Raw genomic sequence first — 18,173 nt, 5'->3', positions numbered from 1 at the left:
ATTTTGGTCGGATTTTGCCATCTAAGGGTGGTACCTAAAAAAGTGATTCTAGGCAGAGGGAATAGCATGTATATTTTTTCCGATCTTTACTTCTGTCAGTAATTCAATTTAAAGGACAAATCCATCAACACTCTATTTTTTTTTTCCTCTTTTGCTTTCACAGAGTAAATTTAACTTCTCTTTCATTTGGGAATGGAGACTTTTTTTTCACCTAAGAATAATTGATCAGGCTGGGTAATCACCGTTTAGATAATGGAACATCAGAAACTGTAACACTCCATAGAAAAGCACAGATTGATCATGCTTCTGTGAAACAAACAGAAGCCTGTGTTGAAAACCAACTGGTGGTAAATTCTATGCATTTGAATTGCACACATAAATCTAAGACAAATAAAACCTCAAGAAATCGTCCACATTTGTGGCAAAAGATTATTATTATTGTTTTATCTTCTCGGTTTTCAGAGCAAGTGCATTTACAATATATCTCCGCATAATTTTTAAAACATTTGATTCCGATGTAGCAAATCAAATCATACAAAAACCTGCTAACAATTTATCTATTATAATCAATAGGCTCCTCCTGCCCTTGGGATAAAAGATTATTGTTCTTTTCTTTATTGCTCCTGCCTGGGTATGAAAATAAGCAGAGTAGAGCTTTACTTCAGCAGAGATCTTATAATATAGCTACAGGAGAATGGTTCCCTGTGGAAAGCCTAAAGCCACACTAACTTTGGGGATCTTAGAAAGATCATAGTGGTAGCATTTCTGTTCTGCCTAACTTTGCCAGTCCCCAGGTGAGTATTCCCATTATTTCTCTCAAAATGTCATCTCCTTGCTTATGGATTGACTTCATGCATTTTAACAATGTAGGGATTAGTAACACATCTCAATTACAGAATCAATAGAAATATGTCAGTGTAGATGGAGATACATACATGACCTAGCACTTTATTTATTTATTTTTAATGATATTGGATTGTTTTTTTTTTTTAAGATTTTACTTATTTATTTGAGAGAGAGAGAGAGAGTGCATGTGCAAGAGAACACAAGTGGTGGAGAGGGAGAAACAGGCTGCCCATTGAGCAGGGATGTGGGAATTGATCCAGGACCCTGGGATCATGACCTCAGCCACCCAGACACCTGGTGCTTTTAAATGAAAAACCCTTTTAGATTTCACCTAGGCCAATACTGACCATGTTCCACAGAGCTCTGGATTCTTCAGAAGATCTGAAATGTAAAAAAAAAAAAAAAAAAGAAGAAAGAAGAAGAAGAAGATCTAAATTGTTTCCACAAGCCATACAGCACATAAAGCATCATTCAAGTATGAAATCACACGTAAAGCAAGAAGCAAGCACAGTGGGGTAGGGACAGCTACTAAAATGTGCACTCTTGATATTGCAACACCCACATAGGATTACAGGTAGCTATGAAAAGCTAATCAATATCATCGATATTATAGCTCAGCGGAGATTCTAAAAATCTGCTTCTCACTTTCTTGATTAGACTATGTGGAATTTTTACAGTCCCAGATATTCAATATATCTCTCCATTTTGCTTATTTTTTTCCCATAATATGTTCATTCAGACAACTACAACAAAGGGCATTACCTACTTTTTTGAAAAATACTGGAATGTGCTTGATATGAACATGTGTTTATATACATGTATGCGTGTCTATATAAGTATCATATATGTGTACATGGATTAAAGCAATTAACTGATAAATGAGAAGCTTCTTAAAAATTATCAAATAACTTCACAAAAATGGAGCAATAGCAGAAGATAAATGTCTCAGATTCACATGAAAGTTATTGCTAAAATGTGTTCAATCCCTGAATATTGAATAAACGTGAAGTCACTATTAAGAAGATGCCAATGTCTTTCTAGAGTATTGGATAATATCATACAAAACATCAATTTTATTAAGACATTTTTAATTCTTCATTAAGGGTATGGTAGTATATTTTAGAATTTTCTTTTCAATAACATTATTCATTGGCTATGAAATTAGATGTTGCCCCGGTTATTTAAAATGAAACAAAACAAAAAAATTCTTTTTTTCTGACAAAGAAAGTCCAATAGCTAAGTATCTTAACAATTATATGACCCCAGTAGCTAGCATATTGATGATATTTTAACATAATAACTAAAATGAATTTGATAATGAAGGGTTTGAAATGCTTTTATACTTATAGCTGAAGATAAAATGTCAGCAATGAAGTTGAAAATTAAAAATTGGATTCAATAGTCAAAACTAAATAAATTTGCCTACTTTTAATTCTTGAAGAGATTATCTGCCAGAGTCAGGCACCGACTCTTCCTCAGAGGAAGCTGAGGTTCTTAATGGTCCCATTATCTTATAATGCAATGAGATCTTTTATTGGTTTCTGCTGAATAGTAGAAATCCAAACTTGTTGAGAAACAAGTCATTATTCCTTTTCAGATTCAAGTCTGACCCACTGAGGGAGTCACCAGATACTCTCTCTCTCTGTCTCTCTCTCTCTCTCTCTCTCTAAAATCTCAAACAGTTATTTCCTGAATCCTTAACAGTCTCTGACTTCTCCAAGTCTCCTCAGCGGCTTAACTGAGGACTTTGTGGTTCTTTTTAGTTTCGAAGCCACCTAGAGGAGGAAAGAAGATTTTTTTGATACAGTGCTTTCAAAACACACATACACATACATTCATTCACAATCTCATACAAACAACAGTTTAAGTGTCCAGTCTACTATGAAGCTTCAAGTATATCATTTGAGGAATTCGATTCCTCAAAGGAACTCTAAGTAATTTCTAAGCAGGTTTTATAAATTTAGATTAATAAAATGCACCAATAAAGACTTTAAGTGATTGATAGATGATAGATGGATGAGACAGAGAGAGAGGACGGCACATAGTCAACTTCAAAAAAAGAATAACATTACTTACTTAACCACTGTTTACTGTGGTCCAGCAAAGATAGAATTCCAAACTTCCCAGGAAAATGATGCTTTGGTACCTTTTCCTTAAGCATCTTCAGAAGAACTAACATCTGGGCAATAAAAATTCCAGTTATTCCCAAATTGAAACCCAAAAGTTTCTAACATCTACCTTACATTTTTCTTGTTCCTTTGCTCTGTACCTTTTGCTCTGACCTTTAATAGAACTGAAAACCACTGTCAGAGAATAGACTTCAGAATGAAATTAAATCACTTCTCTACACTTTATCTTCTTAAGGCTAGACAAAGTAAACCTCTTTAAATTTCAATTATAGGGGTACTTTACAGTAAATAGTGCTACAGTGAATAAGATAAATCAAAACCTTTTGTCATCAGTGACCTTTATGGCCAACAGTTGAAAATTAGACAAAACCTACCATTCCCATACCTGGCCTGATTAGGAGAGATAAGCAGGATGGCCTATTACCTTCACAAATATGATGAAAGGGAGAGGATGGTAGATTCTTCTCAGACTGCCTTCTGCAGGAAAGAACCGAAAGTCAGGACTGAAAATTATGTTAGACTTACTGTCCCCAGACTCATTAACTTAACATGTCTGGATTTAGAGGGCATGTTATCCAACTGGATCGCAGAAGCATATAACTTCATCTCTGAGGGTTCTTTCCAAATTCTCTTCAGAGCTTCTACAAAGAATTTTCTCTTAAGCACCTTTAAGAAAATCAAGAGCTCTACACCTCTAAGCTAATATGGCAATATAAAGATTTCTATTCTCTCTTGTATGCAAATATTGGGGAAAAAAAAGCCTTTTAAAACCTATTTATGAATATGATGTCTTTTGGATATATCAGATGCAGTAACTTTGTCTGAGGCTCAATGTTTGGGTTTTTGCTCAGCTATTAACTCAAGGCTAATTACTGTAGTTTCAAGGTGCCTGTAGAACACAAACACCTTCTTTCCTACCGTTTGAACTTTTAAGTGTTTCTCTGGTGCTGCACATTTTTTTATTCCTTTAAATGGCTTTGATCAGTTGAATTAAAAGCCAGAAGTTTTACCTACTAAGGCTTTCACTAACATTATAACAGATTTTGAGATTTCTGAGGTAAAGATGATTTCTTATTTTGTGTAATTAGTACAGATGCAGTGAGTTGCACTAAATCACTCCTAATCAATTTACATTTCTTGGTTGAAAACTCTCATTTATAATCTAAGAACACATTGATATTTCATTTGTTGGAAAACAGAGAACAGAGTTTTCTCATCAAATTTTAATTTTTCATTTTAATTACATACCGCATTCTCCCAATATGCAGAGAAAAAATATTTTAAATTCATACTTACAACTCACACAGACATGTAGAGGGTTAGAAGTGTAGAAAGTAAAACTTGCTGCAGTTCTGAAAATAAATTTAAATAATAATGCACCTTTTAACCTTAATAGAGAACATTTTTAGAGCCTATATAGCATTTTATGTGTCCACCCAAACTAATTGAGCATGTTGATGATGAAAGTCAACAGGATTCATTTCATTACTTTATTAGCCAGAATTATTGAATATTGTATTGTCTAAACCTGGTTACTATTGAAAATGGAAGGAGTTCTTACCAATAATGTACTAAGATAACAAAAATAAACCAGAACTGCCCTGGGTGAAATATGGAAACCTTTATATAAACACTAGAGTCACAAATAAAATTTTAATATTCCTCATACAATCCAATGAAGTTAAATTCTACCACCTTAACATGTAAATATTTACAAATCTAGAAAACCTACTTAGGCTTGAGGCAGATATTGTTGGTCTTTATCATAGAACCTCAGTATTATTTAGGCAAGAAGAAACAACTTGCCCAGGGAAATCTTTTCTTCCAGCCTTAGGATATGAGCCATGCTTGATGCTATACTAACTATAAATTCCAATGTAATACTTCATTACTGAGGAGTACACACACACATGCACACACATACACACACACACACACATATGCTCCATGTGTACAGTGCATGGTATGTATTATTTTTTGTATACTCCCGGGGTGGTTAGTGATTATTTGAAATACTCTAATCCTGGTATAGACAGTCAGAATTTAAAATATTCTACTCACATGTATGCAGTTCAGACACTGCTAACTAACCCCACTAGGTGTTTTCACTACTGTTCTTTCTTTCTTTCTTTTTTTAAGTGGGCTCTAATGCAGGGCTTGAACTCACAACCCTGAGATTAAGCTCTGATTTGAGATCAAGAGTTGGACTCTTAACCAGCTAAGCATCCAGGGGCCCTTCACTACTGTTATTTCTAGAAAGCACCAGAGAGCTTCTCAGAAAATATTTTTTCATTTGTTGACTAAGTGTTCAAGATGTGTTGATCGACCTTTTCATCATTGCATAGGATGGGTATAAGAACTTAGTGACCTCAATAGCCTGTGGTCCTTAGAACTAAAGCAGAGTCCTTAACTTAGGTTTCAGAACTGTGTTAAGGGGCACCTGGGTGGCTCAGTGGGTTAAACCTCTGCCTTCAGCTCAGGTCATGATCTCAGGATCCTGGGATCCAGCTCCACATCAGACTCTCTGCTCAGTAGAGAGCCTGCTTCCCCCCCCTCTCTCTTGCCTGCCTGTCTACTTGTGATCTCTGTGTGTGTGTGTCAAATAAGTAAATAAAATCTTAAAAAAAAAAAAAAGGCTGTGGGGTAGCTTTTATGTTTAACTTTCTCTTAGAGGCTACCATATCTTTCAAAAAGAAAAAAGCTAATGTGAATGGCATACTGAGAGTCAAGTCAGCAAAACTGAAACCACTACAGCTATTTTAAGAATGAATTTGATACAGAGAATGGTTAACTAGACGGGTTTTTCGAAGACTACAAGACAAAAAGGGAATTGTGAGGTAAAGATGATAGAAAATGTAGGAAGCAGCTTCCAGCCCCAGGTCTTGAGGGAAAGAAAGGAAAGAATTCAATTGATTAGACCTAGAAAATGGGAGGAAATCTGGATTCAGACCAAGGCAAAGGGGGCTCTTCCTGCTGTTGGTAACTCAGTGACTAGTCTGGAAACATGGAATACAATTTGAAGACTGGACCCAGTTACCTGGAAATACTAATAGGATAGGATGTCCAGCAGGAAGTTTCCTCTCTTTTCTAGCTTGCTCCTTCGAGGCTGCCTCTAGTGCCCTCTGCTGTCCGCCTAACAGAGAAGGAGTTGGCAAAGGGGTAATGTTTGCAGTACCAGCCCTGGTTTCAGAGAGTTCATGGTCCCCCTCTTAAGTGTGGGGAACACATTACAAGACCGTTAGTGGATTCCTGAAACTGCAGATAGTACAGAACCCTACATATAAGAATGTTTCTCTTCCTCTACATATATACTTATGACAAATTTTAACTTATAAATTAGACACAGTAAGAGTTTAATAACAATGACTAATAATAAAATTGAACAATTGTAACTATAATATACTGTGATAAAAGTAACATGAATGTAGCCTTTCTCTCAAAATATCTTACTGTGCTGTACTCACCCTTCTTTTGTGATAATGCAAGATGCTAAATGCCTACATAATGAAATGAAGTGAGGTGAATGACATAGGCACCGTGATGCAGTGTTAGACTAATGTCTGATCTTTTGATGATATGTCAAAAGGAGAATCATATGTTTCCCGCTAGCACTTTGCCCTAGGTTACTGAAATGGCAAAAAGAAAAACTGTGGACATGGGAGGAAAACTGTATAAAAAAATGGGTTTGAGGTAATGAGAAATTAGCTTAATATCAGCACGTCAGCTTTGGTCACTGTGAAACACATAAAAATTCAACTCCTCTTTGGCAATGATTGTTTGCGGGGAGGAACATCATGTAAACAGTTTTGACTAATAGAAGGTATGGAGAAGTCAGTTTGGGGGTACTTTTTTATGGGTTAGGACTTTAGGCTTTATAGAGTAGTTTATAAAATAGATTTTCTGTAATGTATAAGTCAAGTTTAAAGACTAATAACAAAACCTAACAGCTTATACTCATAACCCAACTTAAAAAAAAAAAAAAAAAAAAAAGAACGTTCTGTATCCTAAAAACCTTTCCTTGATCTCATTTTGTTCTATCAACTCATGTGAAGGTAATCATGACCCTGAAATTTGTGTTAGTTGTTCTTTTTCTTTTATTTATAGCTTAATCTGTTATGTATTATTTTAAAATATATTATTTTAGAATAAAGAATCCTGAAATGAACCCATACAAATAGGGATGATCAATTTTACAAAGGTACAAAGAATGCTCATATTCTCCTAGTGGAAATATAAAATGATATGAGCTTTTTGGAAAACAATGGAAATTTCTTAAGTAGTTGAGCACATTCCTAATGCTGATTCAATCATCCCACTTGAAAAGAAAAGGAAATAAATGTGCTTACAGAGACTTGCACAGGAATGTTCATAGCAGTTTTATTAATAATAGCCCAAACCAGAATACTATTGAAATGTCAGCCAACAGGTGAATGGATAAAATACATTGTGGTATATCTATGCAATACTATTCAACAATAAAAAAGAATGAACTATTGCTATAACAACAGCCTTGTTGATCTCAAAATGATTATTCTGAGTGAAAGGAGACAGATCAAGAAATAATCATACTGTATGGTTTCATTTATATAAAACTCTAGAAAAGATAATGGGTGGCTCAGCCATTAAGCATCTGCCTTAGGCCCAGGTCATGATCCCAGGGTCCTGGGATGGAGCCCTGCATTGGGCTCTTGCTTCCCCTACTTGTTTTCCCCTCTCTTGCTGTCTCTCTCTCTGTCAAATAAATAAATAAAATCTTTAAAAAAACAAACAAACTCTAGAAAAGACAAATTAACATAGTAATAAAAGGCAGATCTGTGATAAGAATGGGGGATGTGATACAGAAGGATATGAAAAAGAGGAATTACAAAGGTGCAGAGGGAAACTTTGGGAGTGATGAATATGTTCACTGTTTTGATTATAGTGATGGTTTCACAGAAACATGCATATATTAACATGTATCTGATTTTATACTTTAAATATAAATAGTTAATTGTATGTCAATTTTACCTAATAATGCTGATTAAAATAAAAATGAATTAAAGACCTAAATGTAAAACTTGAAACCATAAAAATCTGAGAAGAAATCATAAGCTGTAATTTCTTTGACATTGCCCATAGACACATTTTTCTAGATATGACTCCTCAGCCAAAGGAAGCAAATGCAAAATTAAACTTTTGGGACTACACCAAAATAAAAAGCATTTGCACAACGAAGGAAATCATCAATAAAACAAAAAGGCCACCAAGGGACAAGAGAAGATATTTGCAAATGATATATCCAGTAATGAGTTAATATCCAAAATACAAACAGAACTTATACAACTCAACACCAAAATAGTAATAATAATAATAATCTGATTAAAAAGTGGGCAGAGGATCTGGACAGACATTTTTTCCAAAGAAGACTTACAGTGGCCAACAGACACATGTAAAGATGCTGAACATCACTCATTACCAAGGAAATGCAAATTAAAATTACAATGGGATATCATCTCACACGTGTCACAATGGCTAAAATCAGAAACACAGGAAACAAGTGTTAGAGAGGATATGGAGAAAATGGAGCCTTCTGCACTGTTGTTAGGAATGCGATCTGGTACAGCCACTGTGGAAGACAGTATGGACATTCCTGAAAAAATTAAAAACTGGACTGCTGTCTAATCCAGTAATTCTACTACTGAGTGCTTACCCAAAGTAAATGAAAACACTCGAAAGAATAGATGCCTCCCTATGTTTATTGCAGCATTATTTACAATAGCCAAGATGCAGAAGTGATAGATGAGAGGGTAAAGAAGATGTGGTCTGTATATAACGGAATATTACTCAGTCATGAAAAGAAGGAAGTCTTGCCATGTGCAACAACCTGGATGGACCAGATGATATAATGCTAAGAGAAATAAGCAGTCAGAGAGAGACAGATACTGTATGGTTTCATTCATATGTGGAATTTAAGAGAAAAAAATCAATAAACAAAGAAAAAAAGAGACAAAAAAAACCAGACTCTCAAATACAGAGAACAAACTGGTGGTTGCCAGAGGGGAAGTGGGTGAGGGGATGGGTGAAGGTGCAGGGAATTTCGAGTGCACTTACTTTGATGAGCACTGGAAATTGAGTAGAATTGGTGTATCGTCATATAATACACCTGAAACTATTATACCACTATTTACCAATTATATTTGAATAAAAAATAATATAAAATGACATTTTGTTTTACCTGTTTTTGAACTTCACATAAATGAAATCATATTGTAAGTACTCTTTTGTCACTTGCATCTTTCATTTTATATTATATTTTTGACATTAACCCTGTGGGTTAGTTACAGTTTATTTTTACTGTAGTACAGCATTCTTATGTATTATAAAAGTATCACAATATATTTGTCAATTTTGCTGTTGATAAGCTAGTTTTGGGCCATGATGGACAAAGCTATTTTACACACTTACATGCTTGTTTCCCAGTATACATTTGGAAGTGTTTCCCTAATTTCTAGGTGAAATGTAGGATATTCACATTCTCAGATTTTCTAGGGAATGCCAAACTGTTTTCCAACATGTTTGTTCCAATTTATTCATCCACAAGCAGTGGATGTGTTTTCTTTTAATCCATAAATTGGCCAACATACATGACATGATCTCATTTTTTTTAATAGCTGCCAGTCTGATGTATATTATTGTCTTTGTCAGCTCAGGCTGCCATAACAAAATACCAGAATAGATTAGATAGCTTTAACACAGAAATTTATTCTCTCACAGTTTTGGAGGCTCAAAGTTTGAGATCGGGTGCTGACATTGTCAAGTTCTGGTGAGAGCTCTATCCCTAGCTTGCAGCCAGCTACCTTCTTAGTATGACCTCACTTGGTAAGAGAAGGATCTCTCTCTCCTCTTATTCTTCTAAGACCACTCACTAATTCTATCATGAGGGCCTCACCCTCATAAATTAAGGAAACCTTAATTACCTTCCAAAGGCCTCATCTCCAAAGAGCATCCTATTAGTGTTCAGAGGTACAACATGTGAATTGTTGGGGGGCAAAAATTCAGTCCATTGTAACTGAGGTTTAATTATCAAATTACCTAACTATTACATAGGTTGAACATCTCTTTTATGTGACTAAGGGCCTTTATTTGCCTTTGCTATAAAATCATATTTTTTGCTCATTTTTCTATTTGAGTGTTTATATTTTTCTTATTAATTGGTAAGTATTATACTGAATATATATATATATTCTGAATTTATTCCTTTATTGGCTATCTGTGTTATAAATATTTTTTATTTTGTGGCTTATATTTCACTCTCTTTATGACAATTTGATCAATAGAATATGTTAATTTTAATAATAGTTAAATAATAACTTTAATGACTTTTAAAATTTTGTGTGACTTCTTAAAGAGTTTCTTGTTCCCTAGGAAAATGTCATAAAAGTATTAGCCTCCATTATTTTTCACAAAGTTTATAAATTGCACTGAATCAATTGGGAATTAGAGATTTTTGTTTTTTATTTATTTTTTTAAAGATGTTATTTACTTGTCAGAGATTGAGAGAGCACAACGGCAGGCAGAGGGAGAAGCAGGCTCCCTGGTGAGCAAGGAGGGACTTGCTCTGGACTGCATCCAGGACCCAGAGATCATGACCTGACCTGAAGGCAGATGCTTAACCAACTGAGCCACCCATGAGTCCCAGATTTTTGTTTTTTAAATTAATAACTGGCCAACATGCTCTCCGACAAACCATTATGATCATGAACACAGTAAATGTTGGGTGGTCTATTGGAAAAATGACAAGGTCCTTAACCTTTGATGATGTCATTGAATCTGTAAACAAACCCTGACACCGTCTAGTTCTAGTCTCCTTACTATGTAAGGTAGTAATGTTCTTACTGTCTGAGTCACTCCTGTCTGAATATTCTGTTACTTGAAGTTAAACTCTCACTATTTGATAAAAGGTGCCACAATTAATCATCTGGGCACTTATTCCTAAGTGTGACCTGGAAACAATAGAAAAGTCAGGACAAACTAGCACAACCCTGGTCCAACTGATTTTTTATCTTGTTCCTGGAGTTTGCATGATGCACTCATTATTACCTCATTGGCCCAGTTACCTTCTCTCTGCTGAGGACCTTTCTCTGGTTATCATTATGCCATCAGTGTCCAAAAGAGAAAAGAAAGCTGTGTTTATTGTAAAAGAAGACAGTTTCAGTACTGAATGCAGCCTTTACCCTTGGCTCCTTGTTATCAATATCGAGCATCAGCAATCTCTTCAAACAGCTCCCCTGGAACAGCCTTGATCCTGGGGGTCGGGAGGATCTGAGAGAGATTTAACACACTATTAGTAGTACACATGATGCCATTCTGAGCACTGCACTTGGCAGAACATGACTGCAGCCGAAGGGCTATATTAATGTCTTATGGAGCTGTAAACTTGTTGAAAATGCACCTGAATTCTCAGAGGTACGGAAATGAAGATGTAAGCAAGCCTGGGGTGAGTGTTTAGCTTTGCAGTTTATTTTCTGCTTAACAATAATGGGAGAAGAAGTAACAAACTACTATTACTTGTGATTCATGCAGCAGTCCTCTAATACCGCAGGTGAACAACTTTGGGAAGGTGAAGCTGTTTGCATCTTTACGCCCAAGAGAGTGATCCTCCAGATCTGGACTGTGAAGATTTGACAGCGTGAGGCATCAGACCATTTAGAAAAGGCCATTATGTGCAATTTGTTCCAATTAATATGAAAGCCTAGCATTTCTCCAGAAGTACCTCCTAGTGTAAGCAGTGAATGGACTGATATTTTGCAGATTCTGTTGATTAGGTTAACCAGAGCATAAGGCATTATGACTATCAGTCGCCAATTATTATGCTTAATGGGTATAACAAAGTCTTTCATTTCTCCAGGAAAATAGCCTTTTTGGCTTGACCTTTAAAACCCCAAATCACTTTATTTCTGTTCAATTCCTTCTGTAGGATATGACCTCCAAATAGAGCTTACCAGTTAGCAATGATTGGTGATATAATAAGCCCAACGCAAAAAGAGAGGCAGAGCAGAGCACACACCAAAATATTGGGGGACCAGGGATGTAGGCCTGATGCTGCCTCAACGTACTATGGGAACTTAGGTAGATTATCTGTGCCTTTTTGTCCTCAACTGTTCCCTAATTGCAGAAGTTGAACTAAATTTCATCTGTGAAACCACATGTGCTCATTTCCTTCATTCTGAACTCCACAAACCCATAATATTATGCTGCCTTTGTCAGTGTTCATCCCCTTTAACAAATTCCATTCAACAACTAATAAAATCCCATCTGTCTTAGAAAAACTTCCTTGGCTTTTGAAGATACGTTGGAACTCAGAATCTTGTTACATCTGAAAGCCTCTCTAAATGTGTGATTTTGCTAAAAAACCAGGAAAAAGCCAGAGTATGAACTGACATTGAAAGTGAGCAAATTACTCATGAAGCATATGTGTATAATATTTCACAGCCATGGGTATAATATTGCATTGGAAGTTAACAGGGTAGGAAAGAAGTGTGAGGAAGGGTTCTGTGAAAATTCCACAGTAATCGAAGCAAAGGGCTATGGTCACTTTGTATGGCAGCCCACAAGAGAGCCACTCATGACCCCTGCCAGAGACAGCCAGTTGGGAGGAGTGAGCACACCTGGGGCACCAAACTGGGCCATTCATGCCCAACATTGGACTTCTTTAATGGAAAATCTTTGCTCTGGGACTTCCTACAGGCCTGCCTGAGACTGAGTTATACTGCAGTATGAAGTTCTTCCTACTCAATTCCTTCCTTTCTCAGATGACAGATCTGCATCAATCATAGTCTGAAAGTTTTCCCTATCAACTCCTAATCGCCTTTCTTCTTCATGGACACCCCCCAGTTAAGCTTTTGCACAACTAATTCCATCTTGATGTTTGCTTCTTAAAGGACCCAGCATAACACATATGACTACTTGGAATAATAAATATTCTAGACTCTCTGGCATCCAAGTGTGACCACTTCACTATGTGGCTTTAAGGACATATGTTGTGTGATAACCTTAAAGTGACCTACCAGGAGGTAGGTCTCTTCTTCAGGGCCTCCGTTCTGCTAGCTAAAATGTGGGCATAGAGTTTAGGTTCACAGCAGCTAACTCAGATTATGATGTGGAAGCGATATATTTAGGATTAGGGCTATAGATCACTGATGGTAGAGAAACTGTCATATCAACCTAGATAATCCAAGTTTACACAAGAGAGAAAAATAGTCACTGATATTTTCACTTTTCTATCAAACAGCACAATGTAATTCTAACTTACATAGGTCCCTGCACTTCAGGGAGGTGGGGAAGAAGCAAATAAAACACTCATTGAACAGGAACCAATGCACGATGGCAGAGAATAGTTTGTCTCACACACACACACAAACACACACACTAAAACTCTCAGAAAAGGGGACATCGTTGCCATCTAGAATATTTGGGAAGGTCATAACCCGGATTTTGAAAGATAATTAGATGTAGAAAGGAGGATAGTAGACTGGGAAAAGAAACCCGAGTATACCACTCTTTTAGGGTTAGAAAGAGACTACTCTCCATGCCATAGAGGTGGTTTGGTGACAAAAAGTTCAAATTAAAATTCGGTGGGGGAAACCTTGACAACTCTGCTTAGACAATATATCCTAAAGAAACCTGGCTGGTTAGCCTTTTGGCTGTGGTCTATCCCCTGCCCTTCTCTATTCTGCTGTGTATTTCAAGGGCCTGATTCCTGAATCCACACTTAACAGAAGTCTCTGACTAATATTTTCTCAGCTGGGTTTGGCCAATGGGAAGAATTGGGTGGACTCTGGAGAACAGAAAGATAGACAAAACTGGGGTATATCTTTATCTGACTCTTTTTCAATAAACATTTCCAGTGGTTGTTTTGTCTTTTCAGTGATTCAGTCTTCAGCCCTGGCTCCTGGCCCAAACACATTCTTTCCTCCCTCTGTTCCTCTTGCCCTAGGGGTCATATTGGCTTCCTGCAGTTGCTAATCTTGATATCACCTCACTTTTCCCCCTTTGTTCTTGTAGCACTTTTGACAACTTCTCAACCAATTTCCTGTGTTAAATTCCCTCCATGAAATCACCTGGTTTAGCAGATTGTGTTGCTACCTTGTGCATATGTCTACATTCATTTATATACATCCAAGCCTGCTTAATGTAAATATCTGTGCTTATTGGTCTTAAGGTTTTATTTAGCCTCAAGAACACATAAGGTCATGCATAAGGAAAACTAAAAGTGACAAAGAGTTGGTGTCTGCAGAAGTAGACAATGATGGACAGGGAGCTGGTGAATAAAAACCAGATTCTTCAACCTGGAGCAGAGGATGGTAGATAACTGCTATGGTATACAACTATTTCTATTTCCCTAGAGGGATAGAGTTCCAGTTGTCCATGGTGGTAACTGGTTTGATCATGTACACTTTATTTTGGCATCTTTCTCCTCCCTGTTTTATTTCCCCACTTCTCTACCAGTTTACCAAATAAACTACTTGCATTTGAATCCTTGTCTCAGGGTCAACTTCTAGAGAACTCTAAACCAAGACAACTGGCTTGAGTTGTTATCTCAGGCAAGATGCTAAATCATGCAAAACCCTTTCTTGACCCTCCATGCTCATCCATCTTCCAGAGCTTACTGTATAAAACCTTTACCAAACTAGCACTTCCTTCTTAAAGTTGAAATTGTCCATTTACATTTCTCATGTTTTGAAGAAATTGTAAACTGTTATCTTCCATTTAGTGCTTTTCTTGGTACAAAATAGCAGTCTATTAAATATTTGTTGAATAAAAGAATGAATGAATAAACAAGATGAAAGAAAGACTGGGATGGGGAAAATTCTCACCATTGTTCTCAACACAGTGCTTAGCTTGGCCAGAAGATACTCGATAAATATCTATCAATGGAATTAATGACAGTGGATTTGGTGATAACTAACTTGAAGTTTAGAGTTGGAGATTTGGGGCTAGATGAATTCTTTGAAGAACTGAATAAACAGAGGAGAGGATATTGGTATTGGATATGGTAATCTTGTAGCAAGAGGACTATAATTGACAAGTTTGGGAAAATATGAAATATAAATTCTAACGACATAATTTGTATGATAGACTTGAAAATTACATGACTCAAAACTCAATGAGACAGCGAACAAGTAATAATGAGAATTTCAAAATCAGACCAAAACAGAACATTTAGACAAAGGTGACTAGGTTCAGATACAATGTTTGAAAAATTAACTACAAATTCCTTCATGAATGATACACTGAACTTAAAATTTATGTAAAAATTCATTTTCAAGTTAGCTTCACCATCAATGTGACTTACTAATCACATTTTTTTTTTTTTCCTCAGAAAGTTGCTGGAAGTTTTTGAGAGGTCGTATTTTAGCAGTCTTAAACTCTTTGCTTAGTCTTTTAAAAAAGGATTTAGAAGAATTATCCCCCCACTCCCTTCATATTTAGCCCAAAATATAATACATGAAAAAACATTTGATTTCTAAAAGTTTCTACTGGAAATCCAAATATAAATCAGGTCCTTCAAAAACTTATACTCCAGATAAATAATTATGGACAGATACAACAAAATCCTGGTGCTACATTATAGACATCCTATAATACAAATACACTAAATACTGTCTGTTTTTTAAGATTTTATTTATTCATTTAGAGAGAGGGAGGGTGCACACAGGTGTATTCAGAGTTCAGCATGGGCAAAGAGCAGGTGTTCAAGTGGAGGAAGGATAGAGGGGGAGGAAGGAGAGGGCCAGACTGGGTGCTGAGCGGGTTCCATGACCCTGAGATCACAACCTGAGCCAAAATCAAAAGTCTGATGCTTAACCGACTGAGACATTCAGGCGCCCTGTCTGTTTGTTTTTAACAAACAGATAAAAATTTTATGTCATGAATCCTGGAGAAAGCCAGACATCATTGACAGTGACTCTTGATGAAAGGGGGTAACAAAGTCAATCTGAAAAGATTGCTTATTGTTTAAAGCTACTTGTCTGTCTGTTTCAGGCTGCGTGGTAAATCTTTGTTTTTGTCCGAGAATTCTCATTTCTGATGAAAGACCCAGATAATTGTATATTTGGATAAATAGCCATGGCAACCTGTCCCAAGGCCATCCTCAATAATGTGATCTGTGTGTTATAGCATTTTACCTAAATGTTAACTCTCAAGAGGATTTGGCACAGAAAGTACATATCACTGATATTCATTTTATTGTATCAAATATTTGTTTTTTTAATTTATACAAATCTATGAGAAACTATTACGTTTTAAATACAAATAATAGATCTACTAAGACATATTACTATTAAAAATAATAAGAGATTTTATGCCTATGAAGCATGTGAAATTCTATGAGAAATTTTCCAGAAAAGAAAATCCATCTTCCTGGATCAGTCTACATCAATTCAACCTTCTTACTGCTATTCACCACTTAAATTCAAATACACTGTAAAAGACAGATAAAAATGCATCATCTTATTTTGTTCCCTACTTACTCATCCCCTAGCTAACTATTTTATTTTATATTCTGATAAAGCTTTATCTGCTAGAAAGAGTTTTTCCTTTAAGTTGATACTGTTGTTTCTATGATATTTGCCTACCCATCACCATTGTCATCGCTGTCTGAGACATTAATAAATTTAGAATATGAGAAAATGACCAGCAACTGATGGAAATAGTCTACAGAGCCAGTCAACTTAGGTTATATGTGACTCCCATCAGGGTGTTCGCTTCGGCAGCACATATACTAAAACGAGAACCATGCAGAGAAGAGTAGCATGGCCCATGAGCGAGGATGACACAAAAATACATAACGCCCATCAGGTATCATTCCTTTTAAACAACCACATGGATTTAATACTGATGTACAAGAGAACGTAGAAATCTCTTTCAACATCTTCAATTCACAGATAAGAAAAGGGAGGTGCACAAAATTTAAAATGACCAGACAAAAGTCCTATTATTGCAAGTTAATGACAAAGCACCCAGAGCCCACATTCGCTGCCTCCCATTTCAGGAAATTCTTTCATTATAGAATCATCTTGAGGTTTTCAGCTTCTTTCACATTATGTGTTGCATGTTTTAGCTATCCTGGCTAATATTATCTTTCAAAACATAATTTTAAATAATATTTCATTGATAAAACTTTCATTTGATTCTAATATAAGGTTATTTATTCAACTGACTTGCTCAACAAATTTTTATTGAGAAAGTACTGTCCTGAGTTCTGAGACGATGGAAGAAAACCAGCCAAACAAAACTTCTTGCCTTTGTTGGAACACATCATCTAAATTACACATTACAATTTGTAATTGTCATATTCCAATAACAACTGTATTTTGGTTATGATTGTTTTAGACCAGGAGCTGATGCCATTTCTGAGGGGAAAAATCTAAGTGACGAGAGCAGAAGTAGTTAGTCCAGTTTCAAAACCAGAATTACAGTGTACAGATAAGGGAATAAGGCAAATAAAATATAGGAGAAAGATAGGGACAGCTTTCACAGTGTCAGGCTTGTGGGAAGTCAAGAGTCTGAATGATAAATACCACTGAATGCAACAAGCATTTATTCAGCTCCCATGTGACTGTTAGGCCCCTTATCTTGTTTGTTATTTAATTATAAGCACCTAGAACTGTGTGTGCCACATTATAGATGTTCAATAAATATCCTGGAAATGAAAGAATGGATAATGTAAACCAGATATTGTTCTAGATTACAGAGATACAAAGATGAATAAAATATGGTCTCATCTTGTAAGAAGCTCATAATCTCATAAGGGATCATAAATATATTTATTAAATGTCTTCCATTAATAAAACACTATGCTAGCCACTGCATTAAGGAAAAATAAAAACAAATAAAACACAATCCTTCTTGGGCATCTGTGTGGCTTAGTCAGTTAAATGTCTGCCTTCAGTTCAGGTCATGGTCCCAGAGTCCTAAGATAGAGCCCAGCTTAGAGGGGACCCTGCATCTCCCCCTCCTTCATGCTCATGTTCTCTCTGTCTCTCTCTGTCTTGCAAATAAAATAATCTTAAAACTCTCTCTCTCTCTCTCTCTCTCTCTCACACACACAATCCTCTCAAGGATCTTACTTTAGAATACACATTTTGAAAAAATAAGACCATGGACAGATTCCATTTTTCACAGGTTGGAATCAGAACAGTTTTCTTGGAGCAGCAA

The 18,173-nt window shown here is 36.0% G+C and overlaps 1 non-coding gene across 1 annotated transcript; it reads left to right on the top strand.

The window, feature by feature from the left end:
* The first annotated feature begins 16,713 nt into the window (after positions 1-16,713).
* Positions 16,714-16,820, top strand: LOC131834957 (U6 spliceosomal RNA). The gene has a single exon (XR_009355048.1). It is a non-coding gene; the product is annotated as a U6 spliceosomal RNA (small nuclear RNA).
* Positions 16,821-18,173: the final 1,353 nt, after the last annotated feature.

Source organism: Mustela lutreola, chromosome 6 (assembly GCF_030435805.1).
Source record: "Mustela lutreola isolate mMusLut2 chromosome 6, mMusLut2.pri, whole genome shotgun sequence".
Taxonomy (NCBI): Eukaryota; Metazoa; Chordata; class Mammalia; order Carnivora; family Mustelidae; genus Mustela; species Mustela lutreola.
This window is presented reverse-complemented; position numbering and strand designations above follow the sequence as displayed.